General features: G+C 43.0%; 1 protein-coding gene across 3 annotated transcripts in view; it reads left to right on the plus strand.

Moving 5' to 3' along the window:
* Nucleotides 1–15,257, plus strand: part of NEDD9 (neural precursor cell expressed, developmentally down-regulated 9) — a 192,853-nt gene that overhangs the window by 164,489 nt on the left and 13,107 nt on the right. The gene's annotated exons all lie outside the window — the stretch shown is intronic.

Below are 15,257 nucleotides of genomic sequence, written 5' to 3' on the forward strand. Positions count from 1 at the left end.
GAGTGGTCAGCTAAGTTTGACTCATTTAAAATGCATAGATACTAGTGAATTTGGAATGAGGCCATCCTCCTGTCCTTTAAGCAATTCTTATAATAACGTCTGAGACAATGGGTGAAAGCAGTGAAGCGAGGACATTTAGGAGGTAATTAATTTTAAAATATAGTGTGGGGAACTCTGCAACACCCTGTATAATCCCAAATACTCTAGCAATTTGAGATCAACAGAAATCTATTCATCGAACAATGAATGTTGAACATCCAATATATTTTTGATGCTTGTGATACAGTGATCAACGAAAGAATTAACAAAGCCCTGGTGATGCTTCCATTGCAGTGGGGGAGACAGAAGCAACTATGAGCATCCAGGTGGAGACAGGCATTATGAGGAAAACAGTGTCAGTGGACCGATCGGGGATGATACCCAAAACCAAGATGACGCTTATGTGAACATCACAAGGGAGGGATTTTCTCTCTCATTTACTGGCAAATTCCAATGGGTCCTGCAAAGTTTGGTATTAGGGATGAACCAGTTTAACTGGATAAGAAGCTCTCCCTGAATTACAAGAGGAAAGATGGAGGCACATACCAGAAAGGACTTGTTGACTCTTAGAACACTACTCATAGATGTGCACTGCCCCACGTAAATCTAATGCAAAGTCTGATTTTTACAAACCTATGTAAATTAGGGAATATCTATTTGATGCTATTAGAATCCTCTCTTGAAAAAGCAAAAAGGAAAAAAGATTTATTGTTGGATCCCTGTAAACAACAAAAGCACGAATACATTTTTAAATCACCTTTTATATAAAAAATATGTCTTACAAAATTCTTCTCAAGAGCACACGTGTGGCGTGAGCAGTGTGTATGCTCCTTAAGAGGAATTCCTCAAGGGTGGTGCACAGCTTCTAGACTTGCAGTGCGCACGGCTCCCAGGCCTAGCTAGAGGCGATAGACTGAACTATGGCTTTTCAAACTTTTCCTTGCCCCAGGGATTTTAGATTCAAAGGGAAAAAGCGAAACCTGGCCTCTATCTCCAGAGGGGAAAAAGAACAGTTGAAAGGTGTAATTATAAATAAGTAACTTCTCTCATTCTTAGTCCTGGTTGTTTGCACCTTAAAAATAGCTCTCCCACATCTGAGCCAGTATGAGGCAGACAGGGAGGCCAGAACAGGAAATGCTTGGCTGAGCAGTGGTGGGCTCTAAACTTTCATCACGGTTGATTTTGGCAGGAAGGTAGCATGTTTTCCTTTCTAGACCCAACCTTTTCAGCCCCAAATCGTAGAAGCCTAAGCCTTCAGACTCTTTCCCCTTGCATCTGCTGAGACTGCCCTGCAGGCTTTCCCCAGGGCTCCCTGTCCTTCCAGAGGGCGGAGATTTTCACTCATCTTCCTTTGGATTGATGTCAAAGGCTGGGGTGCTGGGGTGACCCTGGGACACTCACACTCCATGTTTTGTTTTGCTATTTTGTAAGTCTACACTCAGTAGAACATTTTATGTTTAGCAAAAGGTAGATGAATCCTGCAGGAGGAATCAACTTCCAAAAACGGCCTGTGCCAGCCCTTCCAGGAGTTGCCTCCAGGGCTGAGGAGCAGGTCATGCCTGAAGCATTGCACAGTCAGGGTCTGGGGTGGTGACATGGCCAGGATGGGGAGGGCAAGAAGGTGGTCCTGCTATCTTCCCTGCCAAATACCAAGGGCTCTCCACAGTATCCTGATCCTGGGTCTCTAGGCTGCCTCTCTCCATGTACCCTGGATCAGTGATTCACACTCATGGGAATGTGGTGCCTCTTTCCTGTCTTTTCACTCTCTTCCTCACTTCTCTTTTCTCTCTCTCTCTCTCTCTCTCTCTCTCTCTCTCTCTCTCTCTCTCTCTCTCTCTCCCACCCCCTTCCCTCTCCCTCCCTTCCTTCCTTCCTTTCTTTCTTTCTTAGTAAGAGGTGATTTTAGCCTTCCAGGCAATTGCAACTGTTTTAAAAAACATCTGTCAACATCTTCCTGGGTAGAGGATATTCTCAGTGGTGGGAATCATACTCATGAATGATTTAAGCTTAGGCCCCAAGAGGTAATCTCAGTGCACTGGGGACCAGGTGTGGCTTTTTCATTTTTCTGAGTTCACTTTTTACTGACTTGCTTAATAAAGCAGTTTGCTCATTTTCTCTTTAAATTTTTCATCTAAAATGGTGACAAGCCCAGAACTAGATATGCCTGAGAGTTTAAGCTACGGTCCTTAAAAGCTATTGAACAAGAAAATGAGGAGGCAGTGGAATCTTATTCTGAACCAGGGGAGTGGGGTTTAAAAAGGTTAATAGGCATAGACTCACCCATAGAGATAAGGAGGGATGGTGAGTTTAAATGCAGATTCCAGGTCTTTCCCCTCAGAGAAATGAATCCAGGAGGTCTGGTTTGGGGCCCAGGAATCTGCATTTTATTGAGCTCCTTGCATAGTTTTGGAGGTGGAATCCTAGGACTAGACTTCGAGAGAAACACTGTAAAGGGACCATGAAGGGGCTGGGACATGTTCCAATTTGATTATGAATCGGGACTTTCCATAGTTCAAAATTCCCTTGATATTGCTACAAACTGTGGGCTTCGGAAGTTCTACCCAGCACAGTTTTTCCTACTAATGAATCACTTAAGGAAAAAAAAAAAAAAAAAAGACAGTGAATTCTGCCTTCAGTCACTTCAACTTTGCTCTCTTCGAAACTCCACCCTCTACCCACCCTCTTGCAGCCCCTCCACACTAACTGACATTCATCGCTTATTAAATCAGCATTTAGAGAAGGAAATACCGTCATAAAATCCCCACCCTTTTAGGAAACAAGCAGACAGCATGAGAACTCTGGAGAGAGCAAGGGCTTCGGGGTTCAGCTGATGCTGGCTTATTTCTCCATGGCTGTATATGTCTTGGTGAGTCACTGACCTTCTCCAGGCCTTAGTTTCTTCATCTGTTTAATGGGAACATCCTAACTACTTCAGAAGGCTGCCATGAGAATTAAATGGAAACATACAGAGAAAGTCCCTGGCACAGAGCTTAGAATGGCAGGGGCTTAAAACAATGCATTCCCCTCGCCTTGCGTTTCTTTCCTTTCCCAGAGTTTATTTTCCACTGCATCGGCTCTGTTGTGTTTCTCACTACACACCGAAGGTACAAGTGATTTCTTGCTAACACGTATGCTGTGCTTTTTCAGTGTGTGTCTTTCTCTTTGGTTCTACAAGAATTCTGCAAAGGGTGGAAGAGAACTCGCCAAGTTATCTGAAAACCATATATGCTGACACCTTTACTTCATTTCACTGGTCTTTTTCACTCTGGTTTTGTGTGCAGGACCGTTTTATCCATTAGGCATTGTAGGCAACGAGCCCAGGGCCTGTGAAAATGTTTGAGAGCTGAAGAAAAGATCTTTTGCCTCCAAAATATGAAACACAGAAATCGCAAAACAGAAATTAATACACATTGAGACCAATGTCTAGGACACCATATCATGTTTACCCTGTTAATTGTTTTATTTAGGGCTCATAACTATTTCATCATAGTGGAAAACAATATGTAGGTTATATTTTTCTCACTTTGCAAAGATTTCTAAATATGCATCGTGATTGCCAAGAACCCACAGGCAATCCTAAATTAAATGAGTTACTCATAGTCGAATAATTTGAAAAGCTGAATTATAAAAGAAGAAAAAAGTTTTCAATTTTTAACAGCAAAAAATCTACTTAATATGGGATTATGGATTGGGGTAAATGAAACCTACAAATGTCCAAAACCAAAAGCCCAGAAATATCTAAAATAGTCTCATTTCAGCCAGGCGTGGTGGCTCATGCCTGTAATCCCAACACTTTGGCAGGCCTAAGCAGGTGGAACACCTGAGGCCAGGAGTTCGAGACCAGCCTGACCAACGTGGAGAAACCCTGTCTCTACTAAAAAGACAAAATTAGATTACGGCCACGGTGGCACATGCCTGTAATCCCAGCTACTGAGGAGACTGAGGCAGGAGAATAGCTTGAATCCGGGAGGCGGAGGTTGCAGTGAGCCGAGATCGCACAGTTGTACTCCAGCCTGGGCAACAGAGAGAAAGTAGGTCTCAAAAAAAAAGTCTAATTTCTCTGCTTCAAAGATCAGTGAAATTGCCACCTGAGTTCATCCATTTCACGGTTGATCTGCATGGGAAATTATATGTGCTTCTCTGATTATTCTTTGAATGTGTCGTGTTTATTCTAAGCGCTGGAACTGGATTTGTTGTACCTCTTTCTGAAGATCTGTTTGGGGCTAAATTTCAAGCTCCATCAACGCATGGCCTGACTGCTATAGGCCAAGCACTTAGTAGAGCATCAGCCCCCGGACAGCAGCCCAGTGAACCAATAAACAAGGTGGATGCAAGAATCAAAGTGTTCAATTAGAGTTAACCCTTAATTAACTGAAAGGTGGTTCTGATCTTATCACACAGCCACCCCCCACATGCTGCTGTTCGAAAATCACAGTCCAGCTCATTACCATCTGGTCTGAGAGGTGTCAGATTATCTACTGTCATTTCCCTCACAGAAGGGCCTTTCAGAATGTCACTGCCTGCATCTTGTAAGCATAACTATTCATACACCAGAAAGGAGCATTTTGAAGCAAAGCATGAGTGATGTGAAGCTGGGCTTGTCTGAGAGTTTAACTTCTGTACATTTTACCCAATTTAGACAAGACCTCTGTGGTCACCTAAGGAAGAAAACTAGACTTCTCTTTTGAGTCAGGGTCTCGCTCTGTCCCTCAGGCTGGAGTGCAGTGGCACCATCTTGGCTCACTGCAACCTCCACCTCCGGGTTCAAGCGATTCTCGTGCCTCAGCCTCCTCAGTAGCTGGGACTAAAGGCATGCGCTACTATGCCTGGCTAATTTTTGTGTTTTTAGTAGAGATGGGGTTTCACCATGTTGTCCAGGCTCTTCTCGAACTCCTGGCCTCAACTGATCCTCCCACTTCAGCTTCCCAGAGTGCTGGAATTATAGGCGTTGGCCACCGAGCCCGGCCTGACTTTTTCTACTGAAAAACAGAACTTCCTTTGTATATGTTATGATTTACCTAGAATGCCTTCCCTCTTTCTACCTGTGAACTCCTACCCATTCTTTAAAACCCACTCGAAGGTTCATCCCCTCCATGAAGGTTTCTCTCTGCAATCCAGCAGTTTCCCCTCCCCTATGGTCCCAGAATATGTTGTATATTTTGCTGATCTCAAGGGCTCCTTAAAAATGTAATAGCCTGCCATCACAATGTGTGTGATGGTCTAGAATGGGTAAGTATTGCTTTGAGGTGGCACTTGGAAAACTCAAGTAATATTCAGATTTACCAAGATCCCATGACATCATCTTTAAGGATCATTTTCTACCTTCCAAAATGGGTCACAGCCAAATGTTGGCAGGAAATGATTCAGAGGTTTTAGCCAGGTCTTCTAGACCCATTCCTGAAAGGTAATGTAAGAAGCAGAAATAGATTAGCTACAATGTTTGTACCTTCCTAGACACTGAGTCATCACAAATTACACAGATACACGTACATACACATATACATACACACACACAGACACCCGTAAGCTGCTGGCTAAGGAACAAGGACTTCCCTTATTGGAATTTGAGGCATTGTGAAATCTGGTTGCCCAGAGCGACACTCAGATACCAGCCAACTCAGTGCCATGTATTAGCAGCATGACCTGTCTACCAACAAGCAAAAAATAGATTTAGAGGAAATGAAAGCTTCCAGAAAAGTTAAAGTCTGACTTCACCTCACTTTCTCCTGTTCCCTCCCTATACACCCAGAAAATACATACACACCCGAAAAATACTTCTAGGGCAGAAGGTACTTCAGTTTCTTCACTTTTAAACTCAATAAAGTACAACTATGTTCCAGAATGGTACATTTCCACATAAATATAATCCTAATTTAAATAAATTGTCTCAATATATGGCTTTTGGGGCTATGCAGAGAACTGAACCTGCGATCTAAAATATCTCCCCTGAAGTTTTAAGATACACTTTAATATTACACAAAACTCAAGGTCATTCAGCCCTTGAAGGGCAGGACTTTATGAGCTCACTTTGAAACTGAGAAGTATCTTTTCTCAGACAAGTCACCCATGCCAAAGCAATGAGCAAATGGTAACACCCCTCCTTAAAAATTAACAAAGGTGGCTTTTGTTTGGCCAGTGCCAAAGCCTTCAAACTCAGTTGCACTTTGTTATGAGGTTTATAGATAATGCATATTTCTAAGAGTGCATGAGTAACTTCTTATATACCCACACCGAAGCAAACAGAGGTTAAACTTCCTTTTTCAATGATTTCATGCTAAGTGACTGTGCTTATCAGAGTGAAGAGGTAAGAGACTGCACTAGTATGATGTCTGGCTAATGTAGGAGAACACTGTATTTGTGTGAGAGAGAACAGAATAAATTTATTTATTTAATTTCATAATAAAACAATATTTGTTGAACATATCTTTAAAAAGAGACTTGCTTGAATACATTGTGCAAAATGCAGAACTAGAAACAGTCAGCAATCAAAAGCACTTCATTCTAACTAGCTGTGCCTTAAACATGGCCAAGATAACTTCTAAAGACATGTGCTGCTCCTGGTTAAAGTGTATCGGTGCCACTCAGTAGGACAATGTGCCTTCCTCAAAAGTCAGATGTAGGTTGGGCAAGGTGGCCTGTAACCCCAGCACTTTGGGAGGCTGAGCGGGTGGATCACCTGAGGTCAGGAGTTCACAACCAGCCTGACTAACTTGGTGAAACCCCGTTTCTACTAAATACAAAAAAAAATTGGCCAAGTGTGGTGGTGCATGCCTATAATCTGAGCTACTTGGGAGGCTGAGACAGGAGAATCGCTTGTACCTGGGAGGCGGAGGTTGCAGTGAGCTGAGATCTCGCCATTGCACTCCAGCCTGGGCAACAAGAGCATAACTCTGTCTGGAAAAAAAAAAGTCAGCTGTATCTCCAGCAACATTTGAAGAGCACCAAGGAGTCCTCTCTTTAAAGGGACCCCACAGTATATCAATTTTTTCAAGCAAAGAAGCCTTTAGCAACGCCACAGTCATCCCTGATTGGAATAATTTTGGTAATACTTGGTTTTTTTTAAAGCATAGCACACTTAAACCAGTTATTTACTGGAATAGTTTTTGTTTTCCAAGTCACCACCAATTGAATGTGCAGCCTTCATTGGTGTTATTACTCTGTGCTTCCGTCTCATTTTGCAAAACGGTTTTAGAACTAGCGTGGGGGTGAACCCAAGGTGCCTTGAGCCTTGGCTCCATGTTAGGGATCCTAGAGAGGTACTATCACCTGATCCTCTCCACAGCCTTGCGAGGGGCACCTCTCAGCATTCGCTGTTCAGAGGAGGGAACTGAGGTGTGAGAGGTAAGTTCACTTGCTAAAGTTAACTTGCTGCCTCCAGCAAGAGGCAGGATTGATATTTGAGCCCACGTCTGTCTGACTCCAATGCTAATGATTTTTACATCCTGGCTAAAGGATGATGTTGCCAAGCCCTTAAAGAAGAAGGCATACTTGGATACCTCATTAGCAATTTGGGTGCTAAAACATACCCTGTTGCCCGGATGAATTAGTTGCTGCCCAAGCCTCCCACCTCAGATCCAGGGAGTAGCCTCAATGCTGAGGGAATCTGAGCGTGGAAGTTCCCCCCACCAGCGATAGTGGGCAGTTTCAGAGTGGGCTGATCCAGGAGTCCTGAGCAGGTCACTAGGGTGATGTCCAGACTCCAGTACCACTGAGAACATTGCTATGTTGGCTTCCTCTGCCATATGGAAAGACTGTCTTTTCAAATGACTTCAAATTCCTCCAAATGAACAGCTTCATTTAACCAGGTGGGGGCACCCCCTCAAAACATAAGTTACCAGCTTTCAAGTTGTGCTTCTCATATAAGCAAATAACTTTCTTTGAGAGTATTTATTTGTGAAATTAGAAAAGTCATAAATTTCTGGAAAATGTCTAACACGTATTGCTTGTATAGGCCGCAAGGCATTGAGAAACGTATACACTGCACTGCTGGCCCAGCTAACCAAGGGTCCCTTCATGTCTCTGTCATTAACAGACTAAGTAACTAATTCTATGTTAGTTCCCTCAACTGTGAAATGGCAAATGAAGCTGGATTATCTCTAATGATCTTTGCTAAAATTTTATGATCCAGATATCCTTATCTCGGAAGCATTTTAATATTTAATAAAATAGGCTGACAGCAAGAGTCTTTTTTTTTTCTTTTTTTTTTTGAGACGGAGTCTTGCTCTGTCACCAGGCTGGAGTGCAGTGGTGCAATCTCAGCTCACTGCAACCTCCGCCTCCTGGGTTCAAGCAATTCTTCTGCCTCAGCCTCCCAAGTAGCTGGGACCAGAGGCATGTGCCACCACGCCCGGCTAATTTTTGTATTTTCAGTAGAGATGGGCTTTCACTGTGTTGGCCAGGATGGTCTCGATCTCTTGACCTCGTGATCCGCCCACCTCAGCCTCCCAAAGTGCTGGGATTACAGGCGTGAGCCACCGCACCCCACCAAGAGTCTTTTTTTTAAAAAAGATATTCAAGCATTGATTATAAATTTCCACTTGACCCTTAAGTTTTTGCAAATCCTTCCTACCCTTCCTTTAGGATCCAGCCCACCATCCTATCCAGAACCACAGTGCACTTTGGAAGCCAGAGCTGTGCCAAAAGACAGCAGGAGCAGGCAGGGACACGATGGGGCAGGGCTTGGAGTGAGCTGAGCCAGTGAGAATCAGCGTCTGACAGACCCTGGTCTTGTACCCAAGAAAACTTCCAAAGTTCTGCACTACGGGGAGCTCTCATCCCTGTTTTGTTACCAAGAGCTAAGAAAGCACTTCATCCTGGAACTCATTGTTTTCTGCCCACTTTCCTTTGTTTAATCCTGTTGGCTTTGCAGAGGACTTTTTAGGCCTGGTGTCTCTGGACACGACAACCATCTTCAGAGCTGTCACCGTGTTCTGCCTTGTGAGTGGTTTTCCTCATCAGCCGCTGCACCCTTTCTTCCAACTAAACCATGAGAGTTCTCCTATTTATGAGGAAATGATACCAATAGGCATTTGGGTCCCCAAATTATCATCTCCTGCCTCCTCTCCATAGTCCCACTTCCCTGAGGGCAGTCTGTGGGCACCTCTCTAAAATTTATTTTCCAATCTAGATGTAGCGCTCAGTGTCCTGTTGAATTTATTTGGACACCAGAAGAGCCAAAACACTTGTGCTTTTTTATAGTTTTCATTCAAAGAACATTTCAGTCCATGAGACAGAAAAAAGAAAAATGGCTTTGCTATATGCAACTTGTCACAGGCTTATATTTGGCATTGTCCTGAGAAAGACCTCAACCACCTATGGGACCCAGACGCCATTTCCCATCATGTTCTTTCACGTTAAATGCTTCTAGCTGCTTGCTGGTGCTTGGTCACTCTATAACTAAATATTGCTTTAGCACTTGCTACACAAAGAGCTTCCTGAAAGCAGCAGGGGAGACACGCTAGGGGCCTAACAATCAGAGCACTGTTTCTATTGAGTGGTTTGCTGCCCGATGCTGTGTCAAATGAAAGTGACCCAAGAGCACCACTGCCCCACTTCTGAGCTTCCAGTTGTGACTTTTTCCTCACTGGGGAAAGAAGCTGGCCATGATTTAGATGTGGCTAGCAAGAGGTTTAGCTCTGGCATAAAATCAGGCAACAGAATGACTTTGAAAGAAAGTAAATCACCTCCCCAAAATACATGGGAAAAAAAACTTCATGAACACAAGAGACGCATTCAGAAGGGTTAACCATGGACACGGCTTACGAGGGTGTATTTTTAAGGCCAGACTCAGTTTTCATTATATTGTTGCTATGCAAGTAAATAAATGAGCTCACTGCTACACCCGAGCTGGGCAGAGAGAATTTATAGAGAATTAATAAATCCAGGGTAGGCAACGTGTGGCTTTTCCTCTGGTCCTAGAAAAGCAACTAGTACTCTTGGATTTTAAACAGGCAAACCACTGTAGCTTCACGGTTTCTGAAAGTTAGATCCCAGTTCTAATGTGCAGGCAGTGATAATGGTAATGTTTCTTTTCCTGGGGTTTTCTTTAAAGGGAAGGCATCAAATAGTTCATTTAAGACAAAGAGGTTATTATAAAGTCTAATAAATACTGTGGTGGCTCTGTTAATGCTTTTCAAGGGCATTTAAGTGAAAGAAGTCCTTTCCAACAGGCAGTTCTGGAAATCTAAACACTCTTGTTAATTCATGAAACACAAAGAGAGATAATGCAAATAAATCTGGGGCTGGGGAAGAATTTGAGATATACAAGAAGCAGTCAAATTTCACCTCCCATATATGCCAAGAAAAATATAAATACATGGCTGTTAATCAGTAAAACATACTTTTAAATTCAGAGAATCCTAGGTACTATTAATGGTGAGGTTATAAATCTGTAATCATTATGGCATAGGGAAACTTTTTAACTTCTCATCAATTCCCCACTGGCATTTTCTGAGCACCTCCTGGTTGTTCTAGCTCCTGATGAGGCCTTAGGACATAAGAAGCTGGTTCCACACACTCGTGCTCTGCTAAATTCATGGGGAAACTCCACTGGTCAATAATCAAGGCATTATCTCTATATTGGAGGCAAAGGATTGCACAATTCAGGCTATTCATAATGTTGCTTTGGATTGTAGAGACTTAGACACAGAGAATCATGGGACATAGAAACTAGAACAGGTCTGTGTTCCATGATTCTCTTAGAAGAAAATCTTTCAAGTAAGATTTCTTATTATTTTTTAAAATCTTGTTAAAATGACAAAAAAATTTAGTGATTTTAAAATTTTTGATGCATACAAAGATAGACACAGATAGATAATGTAGAAGTAGAATAGTAAGTCCCTAGAGCATGACCAATGCAGTTGAAGTAACCCAGTCTCCTCTCCATCCCGGCTCTCTCTCATCTACTCCACCCAATTCTTCCGTTCAAGGAGTGGGATTTTTCTGCTTCATTTTTTTACTGCTTTGTTCTAACTTCGGGTTGCTGGAAGCACATGGAAGGAAGGAAGGAGTCAAAACGAGACAATATTGGGAGAGGAGAGATGAGAAGACATGATAAGTAGGTGACCCATAGGGCTGGCATCAGAAGGAAACATAGCAGAACATGGCAGATCTGAGGATTGCTGTGGGGAGAGGGATTGGCTTTTGTGAGTGGCAGCCATCTGCTCCCTTCCCACTTCCCTTAGTGCTCCATTGAGCTAGCAGCATGCAGCTGAGAAATTGAAGTTCTCCTGACCATGTGGCCTCTGCTGCCTCTGCTGCCACTGTGCTGCCCCTATCCCAGGCACCTAGACAGCTCTGCATTAAGGAGGTAAAGTGGCTGCCCAAGGAAAGAAGTGTCCCCAAGTAGACTTGCTGAGACTTCGAACAAGTGACTCAATGTGAGCAGAATTTGTCTTGATAGAAAATGTTTTGCTCCCTACTTCTTGGTGAGATCATCTAAACAAACCCAGCTTGTGGACCTTCACTGGAAAGATGTCATCTGATGAGCATTTTAATAAAGTGTCCTGAGTTCGGGGCCTTGCCATCTTTCTCTTGGATAAATGTCTTTATATCCTAGACTTGGAAAAACACATTTTCTCCTGGGGTATCCCACTGGCATGCCTTCAGCTGCTCCGGTGATAACCATGATAATGCCAATACTGATAAGAACAGCAGAAAACAGTAACTTAAGGAACTCAAAGACCACTGATGATCATCAAAGACCTCTGTCTCCTCCTATTTGCTGCTTTGGTCTGAAATTCTCACTGCCTCTTAGGTCTCACTTTGAGCACTATACATTCCTAAAGATTAATTTCTTTCTATCTGACTTAATCTTGTTTTCTCCCATAATTTGATCATAAAACATTGTGAAAGCAAACAGCCTTGAGATCTGTGATTACTAAGACATACATAACATTCTTAGCACATTAGAAAGCAAGAATGGACTGTTGTGTGTCTCATTCCTGTTGTCTGGTCTCCTGACTTCCTGGTTATCTTTGATTGTATGTTGGACATTGTGTTTTTAATATATTTGTGGAAATAACATAAAGTCTTTAAAGATGTTCTCTGCCTCCAGGGAGAATTTGGTTTCCTTCTGCCAGCCTCATAGGTACACATACATCCGATTTTGTGTTTTGAGATGTTCTGGCAATCCTGATGTCTTTAGCTTGTGCAAGGGTGGGTTTACTTCCAGTTAATATTTATTTTGGATATAGTCCTTAGGGTTCCAACCCAAAGTTGGGGGTGGTGTGGGGTTCCTATTTTGGTGAGCCCTATAGTCCAATGTTTCCCCTCACCCAAAGAAGCTGTAGAAAGCCCAACACAGCCTCCCAGGCACCTGTTTCAGATCAGCAGAAAATAGCAAATGCCCCCAAGGAAAAGCAGTCTCACCTCTAAGAATTCTTCTCCCAAATGTTGAGCTAGTAATTCTTTATTATCCTTTAAGTCTTGACACTATTAAGAAGATCTTTTCCAGCTTTTCTTCATTTTTTAAAGTTGTCTTCGGCAAGATGATTAATCTCAGTTACCTAGTTCATGATTTCTGGAAGTCAGAGTCGAAAGGTAAAATCTATATAGCCTGGGTGACAATTACAATAACAATAGCGAAGGCTTCTGGCTTTCTGCCAGGCACTTTATGCACCTGATCTCATTTAATACCCATGTAGCCTATGAGGTAAGTATAATTTCTATTTTACTTATGAGAAAACAGGCTTAGAATGGAACTCGGTCCTGTGCTCATGGCTTGTGAGTGGTAGAGCTGGGATTTAGATCCAGCTCTGCCTGAATCCAGCTTCTGTGTGTCAATCACGTCCCTCTTCAGACCTAATTCTTCCAATAAGCAAAAGAAAAAGACCCAGTGGGGCCATGGCCTCTGGCACACAGCTTCTCATGAACGAGCCTGTCACATATCCCTAGAACTAAAGCAAGCATATTCTCCTTCTGATGTCAAGGTAAAAAGCAGGGTTTGTTTTGGTTTCTCTTTTCCAAAACTCTCCCCAACATGTTTCTGGCTTGTGGCTAAGAAGAACCCAGGTGTTCATGTCACATACAGGCTCAACTGGGGAAAAGGAAACAATCGAGCAGCCCTCCTTGTCCTCCAATAGTGGCTTCACCCAACTTGGGGCACATTCTTCTATGGCTTCTGATATCTCAACTTCACCTGACATTCCCTTGCTTTCTTGACTCCCTCTCTTGCCCAGTACTACCATGCATGCCTGATAGAGTATAGTTCTGCCCCTTATCCCATGGGTTCTACTTAACCCAGAGCTGGCTTAGCTGGAAACTAAGCTTATTCAGTACTGGCAGACTTCACGGCATCTTGCATCACAGCCTTCAGTTTTCCTTTAATTGATTAATGTATCACTCAATAGATTCCTGCAAGGCCTACTGTGCTAGGCACTGTACAAGGCCCTGTGGTTTATACTTAAATGAAGAAGGGGCCAAGCACAGTGGCTCACACCTGTAATCCCAGCACTTTGGAAGGCTGAGGCGAGCAGATCACAAGGTCAGGAGATTGAGACCTTCCCGGCTAACATGGTGAAACCCCATCTCTACTAAAATACAAAAAATTAGCCAGGTGTGGTGGTATGTGCCTGTAGTCTCAGCTAAGCAGAAGGCTGAGGTAGGAGAATCGCTTGAACCCGGGAGGCAGAGGTTGCAGTGAGCTGAGATCAAGCCACTGAACTCCAGCCTGGCAACAGAGCAAGACTTCATCTCAAAAAAATAAATAAATAAGTATGTGTACATATATATGTATATGTATATATATATTCATGTATTTATCTACATGTATATGAATATATATAAGACCATTCCTTCTTCAATTATGTATATATAAAATTTTAAATATAAATGAGGAATTTTTTATTTATATTTAAATTTTTATATATAAATAAGGAATTTATATATACATATATAAATAAACGAAGAAGGAATGGTCTCTGACTTTAAAATGCTAGAAGAAGAGATAAGATGCATCAGTCCGTCAAACCACAGTGATAAGTGCTGTTAGAGATGTATGGGTCACCGGCTCAGGGAGTTCTGAGGACAGAGACATTTTATCTGTTTGTGAAGGGTTTGCTGGGGGAAAGGCATTCAGACTGGCCTTGAAAATCAAATCGAGTTTGAATATGAGGAAAGAAAGAAGAGCATCTTAGACAAGGATATGGCATGGATGAAGGCCCAGAGGTGTGGGCAGGCAGGGCATCTGTGGAAATGGACAGCTCAGTCTTGCTGAGGCAGGGAGTTGGTGCAGAGCCTGAGGGCCCTGCCTTCAGAGGATTTCCAAGAGGAAGGAGGGCAAAAATACACCGATGAAGGCAAAGACTGGCAGCATAGGGGCCAGAGACTTGTTTAGTTTGGCCAAGATGCTGTTTTTAAAATTTAAGCCAATTTTGAAAACCAGGTTTTACATAAAAATCCAAATTTCTGGCTTCTCCTGAAAATGTGAAAGATCTGGCAACGTCTTCCTCCTTTCGGTAGGAGGAGTTCTGTGTCCCCAGCACCAAAGTCTGGCTTGTGTCTTCCCCACACCCTGCTTGCTCCAGCATCTGAGTGTAGGACCTTTACTCTGCTATAGGTACCAGCTCAGGGAACACAGATGCAGAAACACCAGAAAGAACCCCAGGGGCCTCTCCCCCAACTTGCTGTCATCGCATTGGTTCTCAGACTTCCCTATCTCTCTCTGCTACTCAAACACAGACCCTCTTCTTTAATATTTCAGCATGCATGGCTTTCAAAATTACAAGACAGAGAAATATCGAAAGCATCTCCAAAAACTCATGCCACCAGGATCTGAGACTCAAAATGGTGTGGGTCAAACACCATCAAAGTGTGGGGCGGGGCAATCTGAGCTTGTGTTCTTGTTTTTATGTAAGCAGAATAATTAGAGAACTAACATAACACCAGTCTTTTGATCCTGTCCTGCCGGGACCCAGACTTGGGGATATATTAAATGGATTCTTCCCTTTCAAAATGTCTACAATCTGCCCTTCTCTGATTCATAGCTCTTCTCAAAGTCTCTGCCTTGGACCCTCCCATTTGCTACTGAGAATGGTATAGTAACATCTGAGAAAGGTTGGATTCTTCCTAGGGACAGAAAATCCACATATGGGAAGTGCAAATCCTGTGCCGAGTAATCAGGAAAGTAGTTGCAGTAGCATTGGGTCATAGAGCCCCAGGAGACCTCACGATCTAGCCCCCTTCCTGGCAACGCTAATGAATTAAGAGGTCACTTTTGT

This window comes from Callithrix jacchus, chromosome 4, assembly GCF_049354715.1.
Source record: "Callithrix jacchus isolate 240 chromosome 4, calJac240_pri, whole genome shotgun sequence".
In the NCBI taxonomy this organism is placed as follows: Eukaryota; Metazoa; Chordata; class Mammalia; order Primates; family Cebidae; genus Callithrix; species Callithrix jacchus.